This window comes from Schistocerca nitens, chromosome 6 (genome assembly GCF_023898315.1).
Source record: "Schistocerca nitens isolate TAMUIC-IGC-003100 chromosome 6, iqSchNite1.1, whole genome shotgun sequence".
NCBI classification, from domain to species: Eukaryota; Metazoa; Arthropoda; class Insecta; order Orthoptera; family Acrididae; genus Schistocerca; species Schistocerca nitens.
In genome coordinates this window covers 531804898-531823992 of record NC_064619.1, presented here as the reverse complement: position 1 = coordinate 531823992, position 19095 = coordinate 531804898, and positions in this window count along the sequence as shown.

Here is a 19095-nt window from a genome sequence, read left to right as displayed (position 1 = left end):
TCCAGCACTGCTTGCGTGGGCCGGCAATGCTTTGATCTGCGTGGCCTCCGAAGCGAGCTACCGTCCGCTACTTGATTGGGCATCCTTGTAGGCGCGTCATTCTCGTAGCTCTGCCGGCCGTTGCACGCTGCCGAACAACACTGCGTGGTGTACGTGTGGCCATAAACCGAGTACAGACCATGGATAGGGGGCGCAGGCTCCACTGAGCACTGTCTCGACTACTGTTGTTTACTAAGCAAAGATATTTATAATGGAGTGCGATGCAACAGCCGTTCCCAAGCCGCATGCAGAACGATTTCCTGGGAGGAGATTACCTATATGTGTTACATTTCAAAGACTTATTGGCCATTTTCGTGAGACAGGATCCCTTGGGTCACACTGACCGGTAAGTATAGTCCTCGCAGAATGTGAATTGTTCAGTTTCAGGAAGTTGTATTACAGAGAATCGATGAAACCTCAGCAACACCAGCGTGTGATTCAGAATCAACAAACTAAACACATCCATTGAAAATTTGTGCAATGTCTTGGACGAAGAGCATGTATCGATTCAAGTATGGGTAGGTACAAGACCTGTCAGCTGGTGACTATCCCCAGAATTCTGTCCAGGGTATCTATAACATACGTCCCTTATTTATTGTGTTTCACTGTCAAGACTGTCTTCACAAGGGACGATATATTCAACAGCCACTATAACCTTGTCTGAGAATTCTAGAAAAGCAAATCCTGTAAGCCATGACAAATAGATATTTAACTTAAATGTGTGGGCTGCTGTTATTCAATACCGTCTGACTCGCCCGTATCTTCTTCCTAACACGTTCGGTGCAGGGAATTGCCAAATCTTTCTCCGCAAAGTAGTACCGGATTCGTTGGAGAATGTTCCGCCAACAGTCAGGCAACAATTATGGTTGCAGCATGACGGGGCCCCTCCACGCCATTGACGTTGGTGTCATAGAAGATTAAGTCAATGATTTCCCCTTTTCCTGGATTGAGAGGGGTGCGCCAATACCGTGACTCTCTCCCAACCTCACGTCTATGGGTTTCTTCTTGAGGGAATAGATGAGACGTTTGGTGTACGAGGCACCGATGGAAACTCCAGAAGATCTGGTTGCCTGATTGACCGTTTGCCTGAAGCTGAGCTGTTATTCATGAAACACGCAGTTGTTTTGAGCATGTTAGTTACTTGCGCAAAGACTAGTTTTAGAACCGACTGTGAACATTACTAGCGTCCCAATATTTAGCGCACATGCGACATATTTGCCACATTAAAAATGGTTTCTTTTGTCTTCTCTGTAAACATTTTTAAATTTCAGATATAATCAGCCATTTGTTAACAATACGTACAGTAAGTTTATTAAGAAAATAACAGAAACTGACAATTTTGACCAATCAGTACTTATTGAGCTAATTGGAGATGAGGATACTGAAATTTCTTAGAGCAAAATCACGACTTTGAAATTTTATTTCACATCTTCATATTCACTTCGTTGAGTGTTGATGCGAAAATGAATCTGACCTCCTTTGGGAATCTCGGAAGAGTGAACATGGAGGAAATGGGCTGCGGATAGTTGGCGCTCTATGGGAGTGTGGATCGGCCATGAGGCGAGTCGAAATAGTCCATGAAGTTGCGATAACAGCGTGTCCCGGATGGTGCGGTGGTTACCGCACTCGCCTAGTAAGTAGGAGATCCTGGGTGCGAATCCTGGTTCAGTTCACATTTTCACTCGTCGCCGCCGATTCCGGATAATGTCCCAATGCAGCTGAGAGCAGTGATCCCTCCCCTTTTCTTTCCTTTCTTCCCCTCTCCTTCTTCAATTTACATTTAATACTTTTAATTTTACCACATTTGTGTTACTTCCCACCACAGGTCCACAAAGCTGCAATATAGGTAAACGTTTCCATGTATGATGTTAGCAACGATGTTAAGATCACTCACTTTAAAAGTGAGCACGTTCATTATGAGAAACGCTTAGAAGAAACACGAAATAAGATATAAATTTCTTTGATATGAGCGTAGGTATTATATCACAACATTAGTGGTTAGGGACAACCTGGAATTCCACATGATGTAACGGTGTAATTGAAGTGAAAAGACCTAAAAAATGTGATTCTTGTTTCACATTATTGAAGGTATTTCTAGTATACGTTGACCATGTACTGTCACGTCACCACAACAACTTCTTCTAATATGTAATACCTTTTGAATGTATATTACTAATTATGCAATTATTTGCTGCTTGCCTCATTTTAGGTAGAACAGGCCGAAAATGTAGTGATACATTTTTTGTTGTCATCACTATCAGATCTCGTCGTAGTATGGTTGTCGAGTTTATTTGTTACTCACACAACCGTTCCATGAACATCTGCTTTCTAAATTAATGTACAGGGTGCCTATAATTAAAGTTCTTGTTTCAATACGCCGTAGAAAAAGAACCATTGCCCAGAATAACATCAAATTATATCAGCCTATTAATGATGCAGGGAGAAACGACAAAAAAACTAAAATTTTACTAAGCTGAAAGCGTCTTAACTTTAAAATATGGTCGACTAGAAATGACAGACGATTTAGAGTACGAGGGTTATGGTCAGAGTTGTACATTACACCATCCGTGCTGTTTAGTGTGCGTGACTTCACAAGTTCGGCAGTCAACAGTTATGGCAGTGTTGCTTAGGTAATCACATCAACCACGGCAAGGTCGAACCACATCGGTTGGGAAAAATCGGTTATTTAATTCTCCTGTGACTAAAAACAGCATAAAAAGAACATGAAATCGGCATCTGACTTCGCGAGACTGGGGCAAGACATTTTCCAATATGCTATCCACCGTTTTGGGTCACAACTTGAACTAGAGAAACAGAATGTTCCACAACAGATTGGAGTGTCTCGGGGTCATGTTCAGAATGCGTTCCAAAGTGCGTGCCTTCAGTTCAGCTACGGTTCGTAACTGGAGCACTGAACACAACATTTTTCAGATCACTCCACAATCAGAAGCCACAGGTACTAACATCAGGCGATCTGGACTGTCAGACAAAAGAGAAATTACGGCCGATAATTCTAGCATTTCCGAAATTCCTCTGCAGCAGCCCCTTCACTGGCTGTGCTATGAGAGGAGGAGAACCATCTTGTATAAAAATGATCCTACCCGCACATCCACACTGTTGAATGGTTGTAGTGACGTTGGCGCACGAGAGACTCTCGTAGAGTTTACCAGTAACGGTGCAGTTAACAACATCCGCAGGACGCATCTCCTCGAAAAATATGGATCTCTGATAATCGATGCCGTCAACCCTATTAATGTTGTTGTTGTTGTTGTTGTGGTCTCAGTCCTGAGACTGGTTTGATGCAGCTCTCCATGCTACTCTATCCTGTGCAAGCTTCTTCATCTCCCAGTACCTACTGCAACCTACATCCTTCTGAATCCGCTTAGTGTATTCATCTCTTGGTCTCCCTCTATGACTTTTTCCCTCCACGCTACCCTCCAATGCTAAATTTGTGATCCCTTGATGCCTCAAAACATGTCCTACCAACCGATCCCTTCGCCTAGTCAAGTTGTGCCACAAACGTCTCTTCTCCCGAATCCTATTCAATACCTCCTCATTAGTTACGTGATCTACCCACCTTATCTTCAGCATTCATCTGTACCACCACATTTCGAAAGCTTCTATTTTTTTCTTGTGCAAACTGGTTATCGTCCATGTTTCACTTCCATACATGGCTACACTCCATACAAATACTTTCAGAAACGACTTCCTGACACTTAAATCTATACTCGATGTTAACAAATTTCTCTTCTTCAGAAACGCTTTCCTTGCCATTGCCAGTCTACATTTTATATCCTCTCTACTTCGTTCCATCATCAGTTATTTTACTCCCTAAATAGCAAAACTCCTTTACTACTTTAAGTGTCTCATTTCCTAATGTAATCCCCTCAGCATCACCCGATTTAAGTTGACTACATTCCATTATCCTCGTTTTGCTTTTGTTGATGTTCATCTTATATCCTCCTTTCAAGACACTGTCCATTCCGTTCAACTGCTCTTCCAAGTCCTTTGCTGTCTCTGACAGAATTACAATGTCATCGGCGAACCTCAAAGTTTTTACTTCTTCTTCATGAATTTTAATACCTACTCCGAATTTTTCTTATGTTTCCTTTACTGCTTGTTCAATATACAGATTGAATAACATCGGGGAGAGGCTACAACCCTGTCTCACTCCTTTCCCAACCACTGTTTCCCTTTCATGCCCCTCGACTCTTATAACTGCCATCTGGTTTCTGTACAAATTGTAAATAGCCTTTCGCTCCCTGTTTTTACCCCTAACACCTTCAGAATTTGAAAGAGAGTATTCCAGTTAACATTGTCAAAAGCTTTCTCTAAGTCTACAAATGCTAGAAACGTAGGTTTGCCTTTTCTTAATCTTTCTTCTAAGATAAGTCGTAAGGTTAGTATTGCCTCACGTGTTCCAACATTTCTACGGAATCCAAACTGATCTTCCCCGAGGTCCGCTTCTACTAGTTTTTCCAATCGTCTGTAAAGAATTCGCGTTAGTATTTTGCAGCTGTGACTTATTAAACTGATAGTTCGGTAATTTTCACATCTGTCAACACCTGCTTTCTTTGGGATTGGGATTATTATATTCTTCTTGAAGTCTGTGGGTATTTCGCCTGTCTCATACATCTTGCTCACCAGATGGTAGAGTTTTGTCATGACTGGCTCTCCCAAGGCCATCAGTAGTTCTAATGGAATGTTGTCTACTCCCGGGGCCTTGATTCGACTCAGGTCTTTCAGTGCTCTGTCAAACTCTTCACGCAGTATCTTATCTCCCATTTCATCTTCATCTACAACCTCTTCCATTTCCATAATATTGTCCTCAAGTACATTGCCCTTGTATCAACCCTCTATATACTCCTTCCATCTTTCTGCCTTCCCTTCTTTGCTTAGAACTGGGTTGCCATCTGAGCTCTTGATATTCATACAAGTGGTTCTCTTCTTTCCAAAGGTCTCTTTAATTTATCTGTAGGCAGTATCTGTCTTACCCCTAGTGAGACAAGCCTCTACATCCTTACATTTGTCCTCTAGCCATCCCTCCTTAGCCATTTTGCACTTCTGTCGATCTCATTTATGAGACGTTTGTATTCCTTTTTGCCTGCTTCATTTACTGCATTTTTATATTTTCTTCTTTCATCAATTAAATTCAATATTTCTTCTGTTACCCAAGGATTTCTATTAGCCCTCGTCGTTTTACCTACTTGATCCTCTGCTACCTTCACTACTTCATCCCTCAGAGCTACCCGTTCTTCTTCTACTGTATTTCTTTCCCCCATTCCTGTCAATTGTTCCCTTATGCTCTCCCTGAAACTCTCTACAACCTCTGGTTCTTTCAGTTTATCCAGGTCCCATCTCCTTAAATTCCCACCTTTTTGCAGTTTCTTCAGTTTCAATCTGCAGTTCATAACCAATAGATTGTGGTCAGAATCCACATCTGCCCCTGGAAATGTCTTACAATTTAAAACCTGGTTCCTAAATCTCTGTCTTACCATTATATAATCTATCTGATACCTTTTAGTATCTCCAGGATTCTTCCAGGTATACAACCTTCTTTTATGATTCTTGAACCAAGTGTTAGCTATGATTAAGTTATGCTCTGTGCAAAATTCTACGAGGCGGCTTCCTCTTCCATTTCTTCCCCCCAATCCATATTCACCTACTATGTTTCCTTCTCTCCCTTTTCCTACTGACGAATTCCCGTATTCCAGTCACCCATGACTATTAAATTTCCGTCTCCCTTCACTACCTGAATAATTTCTGTTATCTCGTCATACATTTCATCGATTTCTTCATCATCTGCAGAGCTAGTTGGCATATAAACTTGTACTACTGTAGTAGGCATGGGCTTTGTGTCTATCTTGGCCACAATAATGCGTTCACTATGCTTTTTGTAGTAGCTAACCCGCACTCCTATTTTTTTATTCATTATTAAACCTAATCCTGCATTACCCCTATTTGATTTTGTATTTATAACCCTGAAATCTCCTGCCACCGAACTTCACTAATTCCCGCTATATCTAACTTTAACCTATCCATTTCCCTTTTTAAATTTTCTAACCTACCTGCCCGATTAAAGGAGTTGACATTCCACGCTCCGAGCCGTAGAACACCAGTTTTCTTTCTCCTGATAACGACGTCCTCTTGAGTAGTCCCCGCCCGGAGATCCGAATGGAAGACTATTTTACCTCGGGAATATTTTACCCAAGAGGACTCCATCATCATTTAATCACACAGTAAATCTGCATGTCCTCGGGAAAAATTACGGCTGTAGTTTCCCCTTGCTTTCAGCCGTTCGCAGTACCAGAACAGCAGGGCCGTTTGGTTAATGTTACAAGGGCAGATCAGTCAATCATCCAGACTGTTGCCCCTGCAACTACTGAAAAGGCTGCTGCCCCTCTTCAGGAACCACATGTTTGTCTGGCCTCTCAACAGATACCCCTCCGTTGTGGTTGCACCTACGGTACGGCCATCTGTATCGCTGAGGCACGCAAGCCTCCCCACCGACGGCAAGGTCCATGGTTCATGGGGGAAGACCCTATTAATACAATCACTTTTTCCGAATGGAATAGTACCGGTTGACGTGCGTGCGAATTATTCGTTGTCCATATTCTGCAATTCTGAGTAATAACATGTCCTTGTAGATGGAAATAGGCTTAATCTCTCCAGAGAATTTTCCGTGGCCATTCATTGTCCACTTCCATGCAAGTAAGAAATTCCAGAGCGAACATTTGTCTTGCTGATAGGTCAGCAGGAAGCAACTCCTGAACATGAATGATTTGGCATGTATAGCAATGCAGGATGTTTCGGAGGATTTTATGTACCGTTCTCGTTGGTTTGTCCAACGTTCGGGCAGCTCTCCGTGTGCTGTATGTTTGCACATTACCACTCAATCCATCCTGCAGTGCTGTAGCCACAATCTCTGACAGACATCGGACCAACTGCTATCTCTTCTCTGCCACATTCCATTTCAAGAGAACATGTCTTTTCGAAATTTGTTATTATTTTCTCCAGACACTTAACAGACATCGTCTTTCTTCACACTCCTGAGGATCTGGAACTTCTGCAGGGCTGTTAGCGCACCGTTCTTCTAAAACAGCGCTCGATCCTTCATGGAGACAGTCATCTTGGGCGTCTCGGACGCAACCTGAGGAATAGCCATGTGTCGTGCGTCTTTTGTATGGGTAGTCTGATGCTTACAGCGCTATCTATTGTTCAAATTTTCGTTTTGTTATTTTTTTGTTCCAAGGCGTTTTCCACTGCAACAGTAAAATCTAATGTCATTCTGAGCAGTGGCACCATTTCTATAGAGCGTTTTAAAACTGGAACATCTATTATTAAAACCCTGTACTTAGTGGTTAATTTCTAGCAATTGCAGCGAAAATATAAAAAAAATTGGCTCTAAGCACTATGGGACTTATCTGAGGTCATGAGTCCCCTAGACCTAGAACTACTTAAACCTAACTAACCTAAGGACATAATACACATCCATGTCCGAGGCAGGATTTGAACCTGCGACCGTAGAAGCAGTGCGGTTCCGGACTGAAGAGTCCTAGACCCGCTCGGCCACAGCCACCGGCGCGAAAATATTGTTCTTCTACATTTAACTAATACTTCATTCTTAGAAACATTAGATAATATCCTGTATATAATTCTCGGCGAATCAGCAATACTCATTCTCAGTTTCTATAATTCTCAGAACTGAAATATTCCTTGTATCGTGTGCATCGGTTTATCATAAAATGTATCTGGAAATACATTTTTTCGGTAGTCACATTAATAAATGCACACAACTCAGTGATAAATATTTTGACAGTCACACTTGGTTTATTTGCCGGCCGGAGTGGCCGTGTGGTTCTAGGCGCTACAGTCTGGAGCTGAGCGACCGCTACCGTCGCAGGTTTGAATCCTGCCTCGGGCATGGATTTGTGAAATGTCCTTAGGTTTGTTGTTGTTGTGGTTTTCAGTCCTGAGACTGGTTTGATGCAGCTCTCCATGCCACTCTATCCTGTGCAATCTTCTTCATCTCCCAGTACCTACTGCAGCCTACATCCTTCTGAATCTGCTTAGTGTATTCATCTCTTGGTCTACCTCTACGATTTTTACCCTCCACACTGCCCTCCAATGCTAAATTTGTGATCCCTTGATGCCTCAAAACATGTCCTACCAACCGATCCCTTCTTCTAGTCAAGTTGTGCCACAAACTTCTCTTCTCCCCAATCCTATTCAATACCTCCTCATTAGTTACGTGATCTACCCACCTTATCTTCAGCATTCTTCTGTAGCACCACATTTCGAAAGCTTCTATTCTCTTCTTGCCCAAACTACTTATCGTCCATGTTTCACTTCCATACATGGCTACACTCCATACAAATACTTTCAGAAACGACTTCCACACACTTAAATCTATACCCGATGTTAACAAATTTCTCTTCTTCAGAAACGCTTTCCTTGCCATTGCCAGTCTACATTTTATATCCTCTCTACTTCGACCATCATCAGTTATTTTACTCCCTAAATAGCAAAACTCCTTTACTACTTTAAGTGTCTCATTTCCTAATCTAATTCCCTCAGCATCACCCGATTTAATTTGACTATATTCCATTATCCTCGTTTTGCTTTTGTTGATGTTCATCTTATATCCTTCTTTCAAGACACTGTCCATTCCGTTCAACTTCTCTTCCAAGTCCTTTGCTGTCTCTGACAGAATTACAATGTCATCGGCAAACCTCAAAATTTTTACTTCTTCTCCTTGAATTTTAATACCTACTCCGGATTTTTCTTTTGTTTCCTTTACTGCTTGTTCAATGTACAGATTGAATAACATCGGGGAGAGGCTACAACCCTGTCTCACTCCTTTCCCAACCACTGTTTCCCTTTCATGCCCCTCGACTCTTATAACTGCCATCTGGTTTCTGTACAAATTGTAAATAGCCTTTCGCTCCCTGTTTTTACCCCTAACACCTTCAGAATTTGAAAGAGAGTATTCCAGTTAACATTGTCAAAAGATTTCTCTAAGTCTACAAATGCTAGAAACGTAGGTTTGCCTTTTCTTAATCTTTCTTCTAAGATAAGTCGTAAGGTTAGTATTGCCTCACGTGTTCCAACATTTCTACGGAATCCAAACTGATCTTCCCCGAGGTCCGCTTCTACCAGTTTTTTCAATCGTCTGTAAAAAATTCGCGTTAGTATTTTGCAGCTGTGACTTATTAAACTGATAGTTAGGTAATTTTCACATCTGTCAACACCTGCTTTCTTTGGGATTGGGATTATTATATTCTTCTTGAAGTCTGTGGGTATTTCGCCTGTCTCATACATCATGCTCACCAGATGGTAGAGTTTTGTCATGACTGGCTCTCCCAAGGCCATCAGTAGTTCTAATGGAATGTTGTCTACTCCCGGGGCCTTGTTTCAACTCAGGTCTTTCAGTGCTCTGTCAAACTCTTCACGCAGTATCTTATCTCCCATTTCATCTTCATCTACAACCTCTTCCATTTCCATAATATTGTCCTCAAGTACATTGCCCTTGTATCAACCCTCTATATACTCCTTCCATCTTTCTGCCTTCCCTTCTTTGCTTAGAACTGGGTTGCCATCTGAGCTCTTGATATTCATACAAGTGGTTCTCTTTTCTCCAAAGGTCTCTTTAATTTTCCTGTAGGCAGTATCTGTCTTACCCCTAGTGAGACAAGCCTCTACATCCTTACATTTGTCCTCTAGCCATCCCTCCTTAGCCATTTTGCACTTCCTGTCGATCTCATTTATGAGACTTTTGTATTCCTTTTTGCCTGCTTCATTTACTGCATTTTTATATTTTCTTCTTTCATCAATTAAATTCAATATTTCTTCTGTTACCCAAGGATTTCTATTAGCCCTCGTCGTTTTACCTACTTGATCCTTGCTGCCTTCACTACTTCATCCCTCAGAGCTACCCGTTCTTCTTCTACTGTATTTCTTTCCCCCATTCCTGTCAATTGTTCCCTTATGCTCTCCCTGAAACTCTCTACAACCTCAGGTTCTTTCAGTTTATCCAGGTCCCATCTCCTTAAATTCCCACCTTTTTGCAGTTTCTTCAGTTTCAATCTGCAGTTCACAACCAATAGATTGTGGTCAGAATCCACATCTGCCCCTGGAAATGTCTTACAATTTAAAACCTGGTTCCTAAATCTCTGTCTTACCATTATATAATCTATCTGATACCTTTTAGTATCTCCAGGATTCTTCCAGGTATACAACCTTCTTTTATGATTCTTGAACCAAGTGTTAGATATGATTAAGTTATGCTCTGTGCAAAATTCTACGAGGCGGCTTCCTCTTCCATTTCTTCCCCCCAATCCATATTCACCTACTATGTTTCCTTCTCTCCCTTTTCCTACTGACGAATTCCAGTCACCCATGACTATTAAATTTTCGTCTCCCTTCACTACCTGAATAATTTCTGTTATCTCGTCATACATTTCATCATTTTCTTCATCATCTGCAGAGCTAGTTGGCATATAAACTTGTACTACCGAAGTAGGCATGGGCTTTGTGTCTATCTTGGCCACAGTCCGCAGCTCGTGGTGGTGCGGTAGCGTTCTCGCTTCCCACGTCCGGGTTCCCGGGTTCGATTCCCGACGGTGTCAGGGATTTTCTCTGCCTCATGATGACTGGGTGTTGTGTGATGTCCTTAGGTTGGTTAGGTTTAAGTAGTTCTAAGTTCTAGGGGACTGATGACCATAGATGTTAAGTCCCATAGTGCTCAGAGCCATTTGAACCATTTCTATCTTGGCCACAATAATGCGTTCACTATGCTGTTTTTAGTAGCTAACCCGCACTCATATTTTTTTATTCATTATTAAACCTACTCCTGCATTACCCCTATTTGATTTTGTATTTATAACCCTGTAATCTCCTGCCACCGAACTTCACTAATTCCCACTATATCTAACTTTAACCTATCCATTTCCCTTTTTAAATTTTCTAACCTACCTGCCCGATTAAGGGATCTGACATTCCACGCTCCGATCCGTAGAACGCCAGTTTTCTTTCTCCTGATAATGACGTCCCCTTGAGTAGTCCCCGCCCGGAGATCCGAATGGGGGACTATTTTACCTCCGGAGTATTTTACCCAAGAGGACACCATCATCATTTAATCATACAGTAAAGCTGCATGTCCTCGGGAAAAATTACGGCTGTAGTTTCCCCTTGTTTTCAGCCTTTCGCAGTACCAGCACAGCAAGGCCGTTTTGGTTAATGTTACAAGGCCAGATCAGTCAATCATCCAGACTGTTGCCCCTGCAACTACTGAAAAGGCTGCTGCCCCTCTTCAGGAACTACATGTTTGTCTGGCCTCTCAACAGATACCCCTCCGTTGTGGTTGCACCTACGGTGCGGCCATCTGTATCGCTGAGGCACGCAAGCCTCCCCACCGACGGCGAGGTCCATGGTTCATGGGGGGGGGGGGGGGGGTCCTCAGGTTAGTTAGGTTTAATTAGTTTTAAGTTCTAGGTGACTGATGACCTCAGAAGTCAAGTCGCATAGTGCTCGGAGCCATTTGAACCATTTGGTTTATTTTACCACCAGAGATTACAATATAATGCCATGTACTAAAAGTTTTAACTCATGTAGTAAAATTTAAATTTACCCTAGCATAGCCAAAAGTGGCTGTTTTACAACATTAACAATATTCATTGTATTTTCCAATATTCATCTTTTTCATTGTACAGTGGTAATGACCGCAGGAGACAAGTAGTTTCATGTCTCCTTTTTGGGTAGACGGCTGTAGAGAAGGCGAATATTGAATATGACCATGTAAAATTCCCTGGCGAAGAACAGCCTGCCGCTATTGCCAAATCTCCACGACGCGCATATCACAAATAAAATTTACTCTTCGCCGCATTCTTACTAAATAACTTTGTGTGATTCATGGTTGTTTATTATTATTGTTATTATTATGTAATTGTGATCCTGACTGCAACATATGAACATTATGTAAACACGTATGATAACGTATAATGTTCATAGGCTAACACTTACGATAAAATTTTCTGAATTTCCATGCAACTCTCGTATTTTTCCGCAATGCAATCTGTTTCCTTACGTGTATACTTTTGTTCCTGTTAACTCCGCAAATCTGGTCTCCGTCTGTACCATCAAACTGTCACCTTTCTTATCTTTCCTTTTCTATAATGCTGCAGTACCTGTATTGTTCAGAAGTATCATGCAATGTTCCTCACTGCGGCTACTACAGCCGTTATGAAACGCATGAAATGTATTCGCAGTTGCCAGTATGGAAGACTATCAACTGTATAATGCAATGATGACAGTGAAAATCTGTGCCGGACCACTACTCGAACCCAAATTTCACACTTATCGCCAGCGGTCGCGGAAGTTTGGGTCTGACGGTGAAGTGTGAACAGATAGCTTGATGGAAAGGGGACCATTCGCTATAAGTGGGATTATAAGTGGCATATCAGGGTTCTAGTCCCGGTCCGACAAAAATTTTCTCTGTTGTCATTCCATTATATAGATGATGCTTGTCCATATTAACAACTGCGAATATATTTCATATTATTTTCTTTCTGTAACAACTTCTGTTCAAAGCTTCTGTGAGCTCTTCTTGCATTTTTTTGGACTGATTGGTAGGAGAGTAAAGTACTCTTCGGACCAAGTGCACAATACTAGCGCCCAAGAGGAACAGCAGCTCCCTCCCCCAACCACCACATATCCCTTCCTACTCCTTGCTCCCTTCTTCTCCAATCGACCATTCCAAAGTCACCCCCTTTATCTCCCTACCCATAAGCCACGCTTGTTTCTTGAAAATATATCAATCCACTGAGCCAAGTGTGTTACACATACTGTGTTGTCGCAATTTCAGCTCTATAATTCACTACCATACGAACGGTATAGCTAGCTACATCTCCAACTACCTCCTCAGCCACACTTCTTGGAAATATGTCATTTACAGACTTCCAAGCGAGTTACGTTATGTATATTACAAAAATAAAAAAAATTCACAGTGGGAGAATGTGATACTACATGACGTTCTACAGCAGAAAAATATAACTGAAGCTATTAACAGCTTTTCATTAGTTTCCATCTTAAACATAGTGGAGGAAGTGCTCGATTGTGGTCAGTAACATTTCTTCTTATATGCAGTATAAACATAACAGGAGTTGCAACTGAGAATAATGGCTGCAAATACCCACCACATTATTATGCCTGTCAAGCATTGCCATCGGAGATGTACAACACATAAAAGAAGGGCCTCCTACTACTCCATAGGACAAGAACAAACTCCTGGTTTAACAAAATGGTAATTATTATCACTTGTTTTCAAATTATATTTATGTAAATTTAAGTAGTGTTTCTCAAGCAACATACGAAGCTAAGTTAGCCCCACAGAAAGTTTGGTTAAGTAATGAAATTAAGCAACAGCATGCAAAAGAAACTTGAACAAAAAAACTACAGTATTTGCGCCTGAATATAGCAATGCAGATCAACAGTCCTACAGCCCTATGACAAATGTTAGCTAAAGTTTGACTGACACATACGCCTCCTTATCCCCTCTCACACAAACATAGTCAAGACTTCCAACACACATTTTAGGCAAGATTAATGACTCCCCCTAACACAACTGAGTGAAGTGGAAAGAAAGTTGTTGGAGGAAGATCTTAACTAATTACATAAACAAGAACAAATTAACAAATGCTGACATTAAGACATTATAATAGAATCAGAACATACTGCTACACGAGAAGAAAATTTCAAAAGAACAGCATAAATATAGGACTAATAAGGGAATTTATAGTAAAACAAGTAAAGGGCTTCATAAAAAAAATAGAAAGCTCATGCAAACAAATAGGATAGCAAAGAAGCACTAACAGTTACCTGAATAAAGAAAAAATACAGGAAAGATACAGGAAAGGGGGTAATATCAACAAAAGCAGACAAAAGTAATCGTGTAGTGATCATTTGTGTACAGGAATATACAGGGTGTTTCAAAAATGACCGGTATATTTGAAACGGCAATACAAACTAAACGAGCAGCGATAGAAATACACCGTTTGTTGCAATATGCTTGGGACAACAGTACATTTTCAGGCGGACAAACTTTCGAAATTACATTAGTTACAATTTTCAACAACAGATGGCGCTGCAAGTGATGTGAAAGATATAGAAGACAACGCAGTCTGTGGGTGCGCCATTCTGGACGTCGTCTTTCTGCTGTAAGCGTGTGCTGTTCACAACGTGCAAGTGTGCTGTGGACAACATGGTTTATTCCTTAGAACAGAGGATTTTTCTGGTGTTGGAATTCCACCGCCTAGAACACAGTGTTGTTGCAACAAGACGAAGTTTTCAACGGAGGTTTAATGTAACCAAAGGACCGAAAAGCGATACAATAAAGGATCTGTTTGCAAAATTTCAACGGACTGGGAACGTGACGGATGAACGTGCTGGAAAGGTAGGGCGACCGCGTACGGCAACCACAGAGGGCAACGCGCAGCTAGTGCAGCAGGTGATCCAACAGCGGCCTCGGGTTTCCGTTCGCCGTGTTGCAGCTGCGGTCCAAATGACGCCAACGTCCACGTATCGTCTCATGCGCCAGAGTTTACACCTCTATCCATACAAAATTCAAACGCGGCAACACCTCAGCGCCGCTACCATTGCTGCACGAGAGACATTCGCTAACGATATAGTGCACAGGATTGATGACGGCGATATGCATGTGGGCAGCATTTGGTTTACTGACGAAGCTTATTTTTACCTGGACGGCTTCGTCAATAAACAGAACTGGCGCATACAGGGAACCGAAAAGCCCCATGTTGCAGTCCCATCGTCCCTGCATCCTCAAAAAGTACTGGTCTGGGCCGCCATTTCTTCCAAAGGAATCATTGGCCCATTTTTCAGATCCGAAACGATTACTGCATCACGCTGTCTGGACATTCTTCGTGAATTTGTGGCGGTACAAACTGCCTTAGACGACACTGCGAACACCTCGTGGTTTATGCAAGATGGTGCCCGGCCACATCGCACAGCCGACGTCTTTAATTTCCTGAATGAATATTTCGATGATCGTGTGATTGCTTTGGGCTATCCGAAACATACAGGAGGCGGCGTGGATTGGCCTCCCTATTCGCCAGACATGAACCCCTGTGACTTCTTTCTGTGGGGACACTTGAAAGACCAGGTGTACCGCCAGAATCCAGAAACAATTTAACAGCTGAAGCAGTACATCTCATCTGCATGTGAAGCCATTCCGCCAGACACGTTGTCAAAGGTTTCGGGTAATTTCATTCAGAGACTACGCCATATTATTGCTACGCATGGTGGATATGTGGAAAATATCGTACTATAGAGTTTCCCAGACCGCAGCGCCATCTGTTGTTGACAATTGTAACTACTGTAATTTTGAAAGTTTGTCTGCCTGAAAATGTACTGTTGTCCCAAGCATATTGCAACAAACGGTGTATTTCTATCGCTGCTCGTTTAGTTTGTATTGCCGTTTCAAATATACCGGTCATTTTTGAAACACCCTGTATGAATGAAATAAAGATGAAATAATGTTGAACTTCGTCCGATTCAACTATTAGATTCAAAATCAAGCTGAAAAACACATTACAAATACCAAAAACTTAATCACAAAAACACAGCTCCAGTGCTCAGAAGTTAGCCCAAAGTAAATAAAGACAATAATTCCATCACCTCAGTTATCAGTTTCAAGAAGGTAACCACCTACTGCACTGCAAATTTCACCAACAGATACTCACCTGAATATAACAGTCTACAGAACAGAAGAATATCAAACTCCTTAGCATTAATCCAAAAAATAAAAGACACACACATCTTACCAACCGCAAAACCGATTTCCTTTGACGTCCAACAGAGGTGCCCATTAATTCCACTCAGTGAGACAATCTGCCTGCAGTCTCGCTATTCATCTGTGTCTTCGTTGGCTCAGATAGATAGAGCGTCTGCCATGTAAGCAGGAGATACCGGGTTCGAGTCCCTGTCGGGACACACATTTTCAGCTGTCCACATCGAGGTATATCAACATCACCTGTCGGCAGATGAGGTTGTCAGTTAGTCATCATTTATTCCAGGGAAAAGCTGCACGGTCATCAACAGTAACTGTTCTTTCGAGAACAAGTTTCTGTCTTCGTATATATAGTTGAAGCCTACCCAGCCTTTGACCTTCGTCTGTGCGAATGCGCACAGGTTGCCCAAGCTCTTACGGGAATCGCCAAAGCATGCGCGAGTAATGAGTGGGTGGACAAATGTCTATAAGGTGCAATACATATGTAGAATTGTGGACAGTTGGGAATGTGAGTCTCACGGGAAGCGTGCAAGGGATAAGTCCCTGCAGTCGCGCTATTCATCTTTGTCCTCGGTGGCTCAGATAGATATAGCGTCTGCCATGCAAACAGGAGATCCCCGGTTCGAGTCCCTGTCGGGACACACATTTTCAGCTCTCCACATCGAGGTATATCAACAACACCTGTCGGCAGATGATGTTGTCAGTTAGTCATCATTTATTCCAGGGAAAAGCTGCACGGTCATCAACAGTAACTGTTCTTTCGGGAACAAGTTTCTGTCTTCGTATATATAGTTGAAGGCTACCCAGCCTTTGACCTTCGTCTGTGCGAATGCGCACAGGTTGCCCAAGCTCTTACGGGAATCGCCAAAGCATGCGCGAGTAATGAGTGGGTGGACAAATGTCTATAAGATGCAATACATATGTAGAATTGTGGACAGTTGGGAATGTGAGTCTCACGGGAAGCGTGCAAGGGATAAGTCCCTGCAGTCGCGCTATTCATCTTTGTCCTCGGTGGCTCAGATAGATATAGCGTCTGCCATGCAAACAGGTGATCCCCGGTTCGAGTCCCTGTCGGGACACACATTTTCAGCTCTCCACATCGAGGTATATCAACAACACCTGTCGGCAGATGATGTTGTCAGTTAGTCATCATTTATTCCAGGGAAAAGCTGCACGGTCATCAACAGTAACTGTTCTTTCGGGAACAAGTTTCTGTCTTCGTATATATAGTTGAAGGCTACCCAGCCTTTGACCTTCGTCTGTGCGAATGCGCACAGGTTGCCCAAGCTCTTACGGGAATCGCCAAAGCATGCGCGAGTAATGAGTGGGTGGACAAATGTCTATAAGATGCAATACATATGTAGAATTGTGGACAGTTGGGAATGTGAGTCTCACGGGAAGCGTGCTAGGGATAAGTCCCTGCAGTCGCGCTATTCATCTGTGTCGTCGGTGGCTCAGATAGACAGAGCGTCTGCCATGTAAGCAGGAGATGCCGGGTTCGAGTCCCGGTCGGGGCACACATTTTCAGCTGTCCACATCGAGGTATATCAGCAACACCTGTCGGCAGCTGAGGTTGTCAGTTAGTCATCATATGCCTCTAGGATGAGCAACGTTAATGTATCTCCACAGTTTACGTATATACACTCCTGGAAATTGAAATAAGAACACCGTGAATTCATTGTCCCAGGAAGGGGAAACTTTATTGACACATTCCTGGGGTCAGATACATCACATGATCACACTGACAGAACCACAGGCACATAGACACAGGCAACAGAGCATGCACAATGTCGGCACTAGTACAGTGTATATCCACCTTTCGCAGCAATGCAGGCTGCTATTCTCCCATGGAGATGAGCGTAGAGATGCTGGATGTAGTCCTGTGGCACGGCTTGCCATGCCATTTCCACCTGGCGCCTCAGTTTGACCAGCGTTCGTGCTGGACGTGCAGACCGCGTGAGACGACGCTTCATCCAGTCCCAAACATGCTCAATGGGGGACAGATCCGGAGATCTTGCTGGCCAGGGTAGTTGACTTACACCTTCTAGAGCACGTTGGGTGGCACGGGATACATGCGGACGTGCATTGTCCTGTTGGAACAGCAAGTTCCCTTGCCGGTCTAGGAATGGTAGAACGATGGGTTCGATGACGGTTTGGATGTACCGTGCACTATTTAGTGTCCCCTCGACGATCACCAGTGGTGTACGGCCAGTGTAGGAGATCGCTCCCCACACCATGATGCCGGGTGTTGGCCCTGTGTGCCTCGGTCGTATGCAGTCCTGATTGTGGCGCTCACCTGCACGGCGCCAAACACGCATACGACCATCATTGGCACCAAGGCAGAAGCGACTCTCATCGCTGAAGACGACACGTCTCCAATCGTCCCTCCATTCACGCCTGTCGCGACACCACTGGAGGCGGGCTGCACGATGTTGGGGCGTGAGCGGAAGACGGCCTAACGGTGTGCGGGACCGTAGCCCAGCTTCATGGAGACGGTTGCGAATGGTCCTCGCCGATACCCCAGGAGCAACAGTGTCCCTAATTTGCTGGGAAGTGGCGGTGCGGTCCCCTACGGCACTGCGTAGGATCCTACGGTCTTGGCGTGCATCCGTGCGTCGCTGCGGTCCGGTCCCAGGTCGACGGGCACGTGCACCTTCCGCCGACCACTGGCGACAACATCGATGTACTGTGAAGACCTCACGCCCCACGTGTTGAGCAATTCGGCGGTACGTCCACCCGGCCTCCCGCATGCCCACTATACGCCCTCGCTCAAAGTCCGTCAACTGCACATACGGTTCACGTCCACGATGTCGCGGCATGCTACCAGTGTTAAAGACTGCGATGGAGCTCCGTATGCCACGGCAAACTGGCTGACACTGACGGCGGCGGTGCACAAATGCTGCGCAGCAGCGCCATTCGACGGCCAACACCGCGGTTCCTGGTGTGTCCGCTGTGCCGTGCGTGTGATCATTGCTTGTACAGCCCTCTCGCAGTGTCCGGAGCAAGTATGGTGGGTCTGACACACCGGTGTCAATGTGTTCTTTTTTCCATTTCCAGGAGTGTAGTTTTGCAACATACACCAGAACATTCCATCCGCCAAGGGAATGGAAGTGGAAGAAACAGTATACTAATTTGTCACCAAACACCACAAAATCCACAAACAGAGACAGCTTTAACATACTCAGAAAAGAAGCAAGTATAGACATCATTATACGTAAGGAAGACAATATGACTACACAAGTAATCAAACAGTC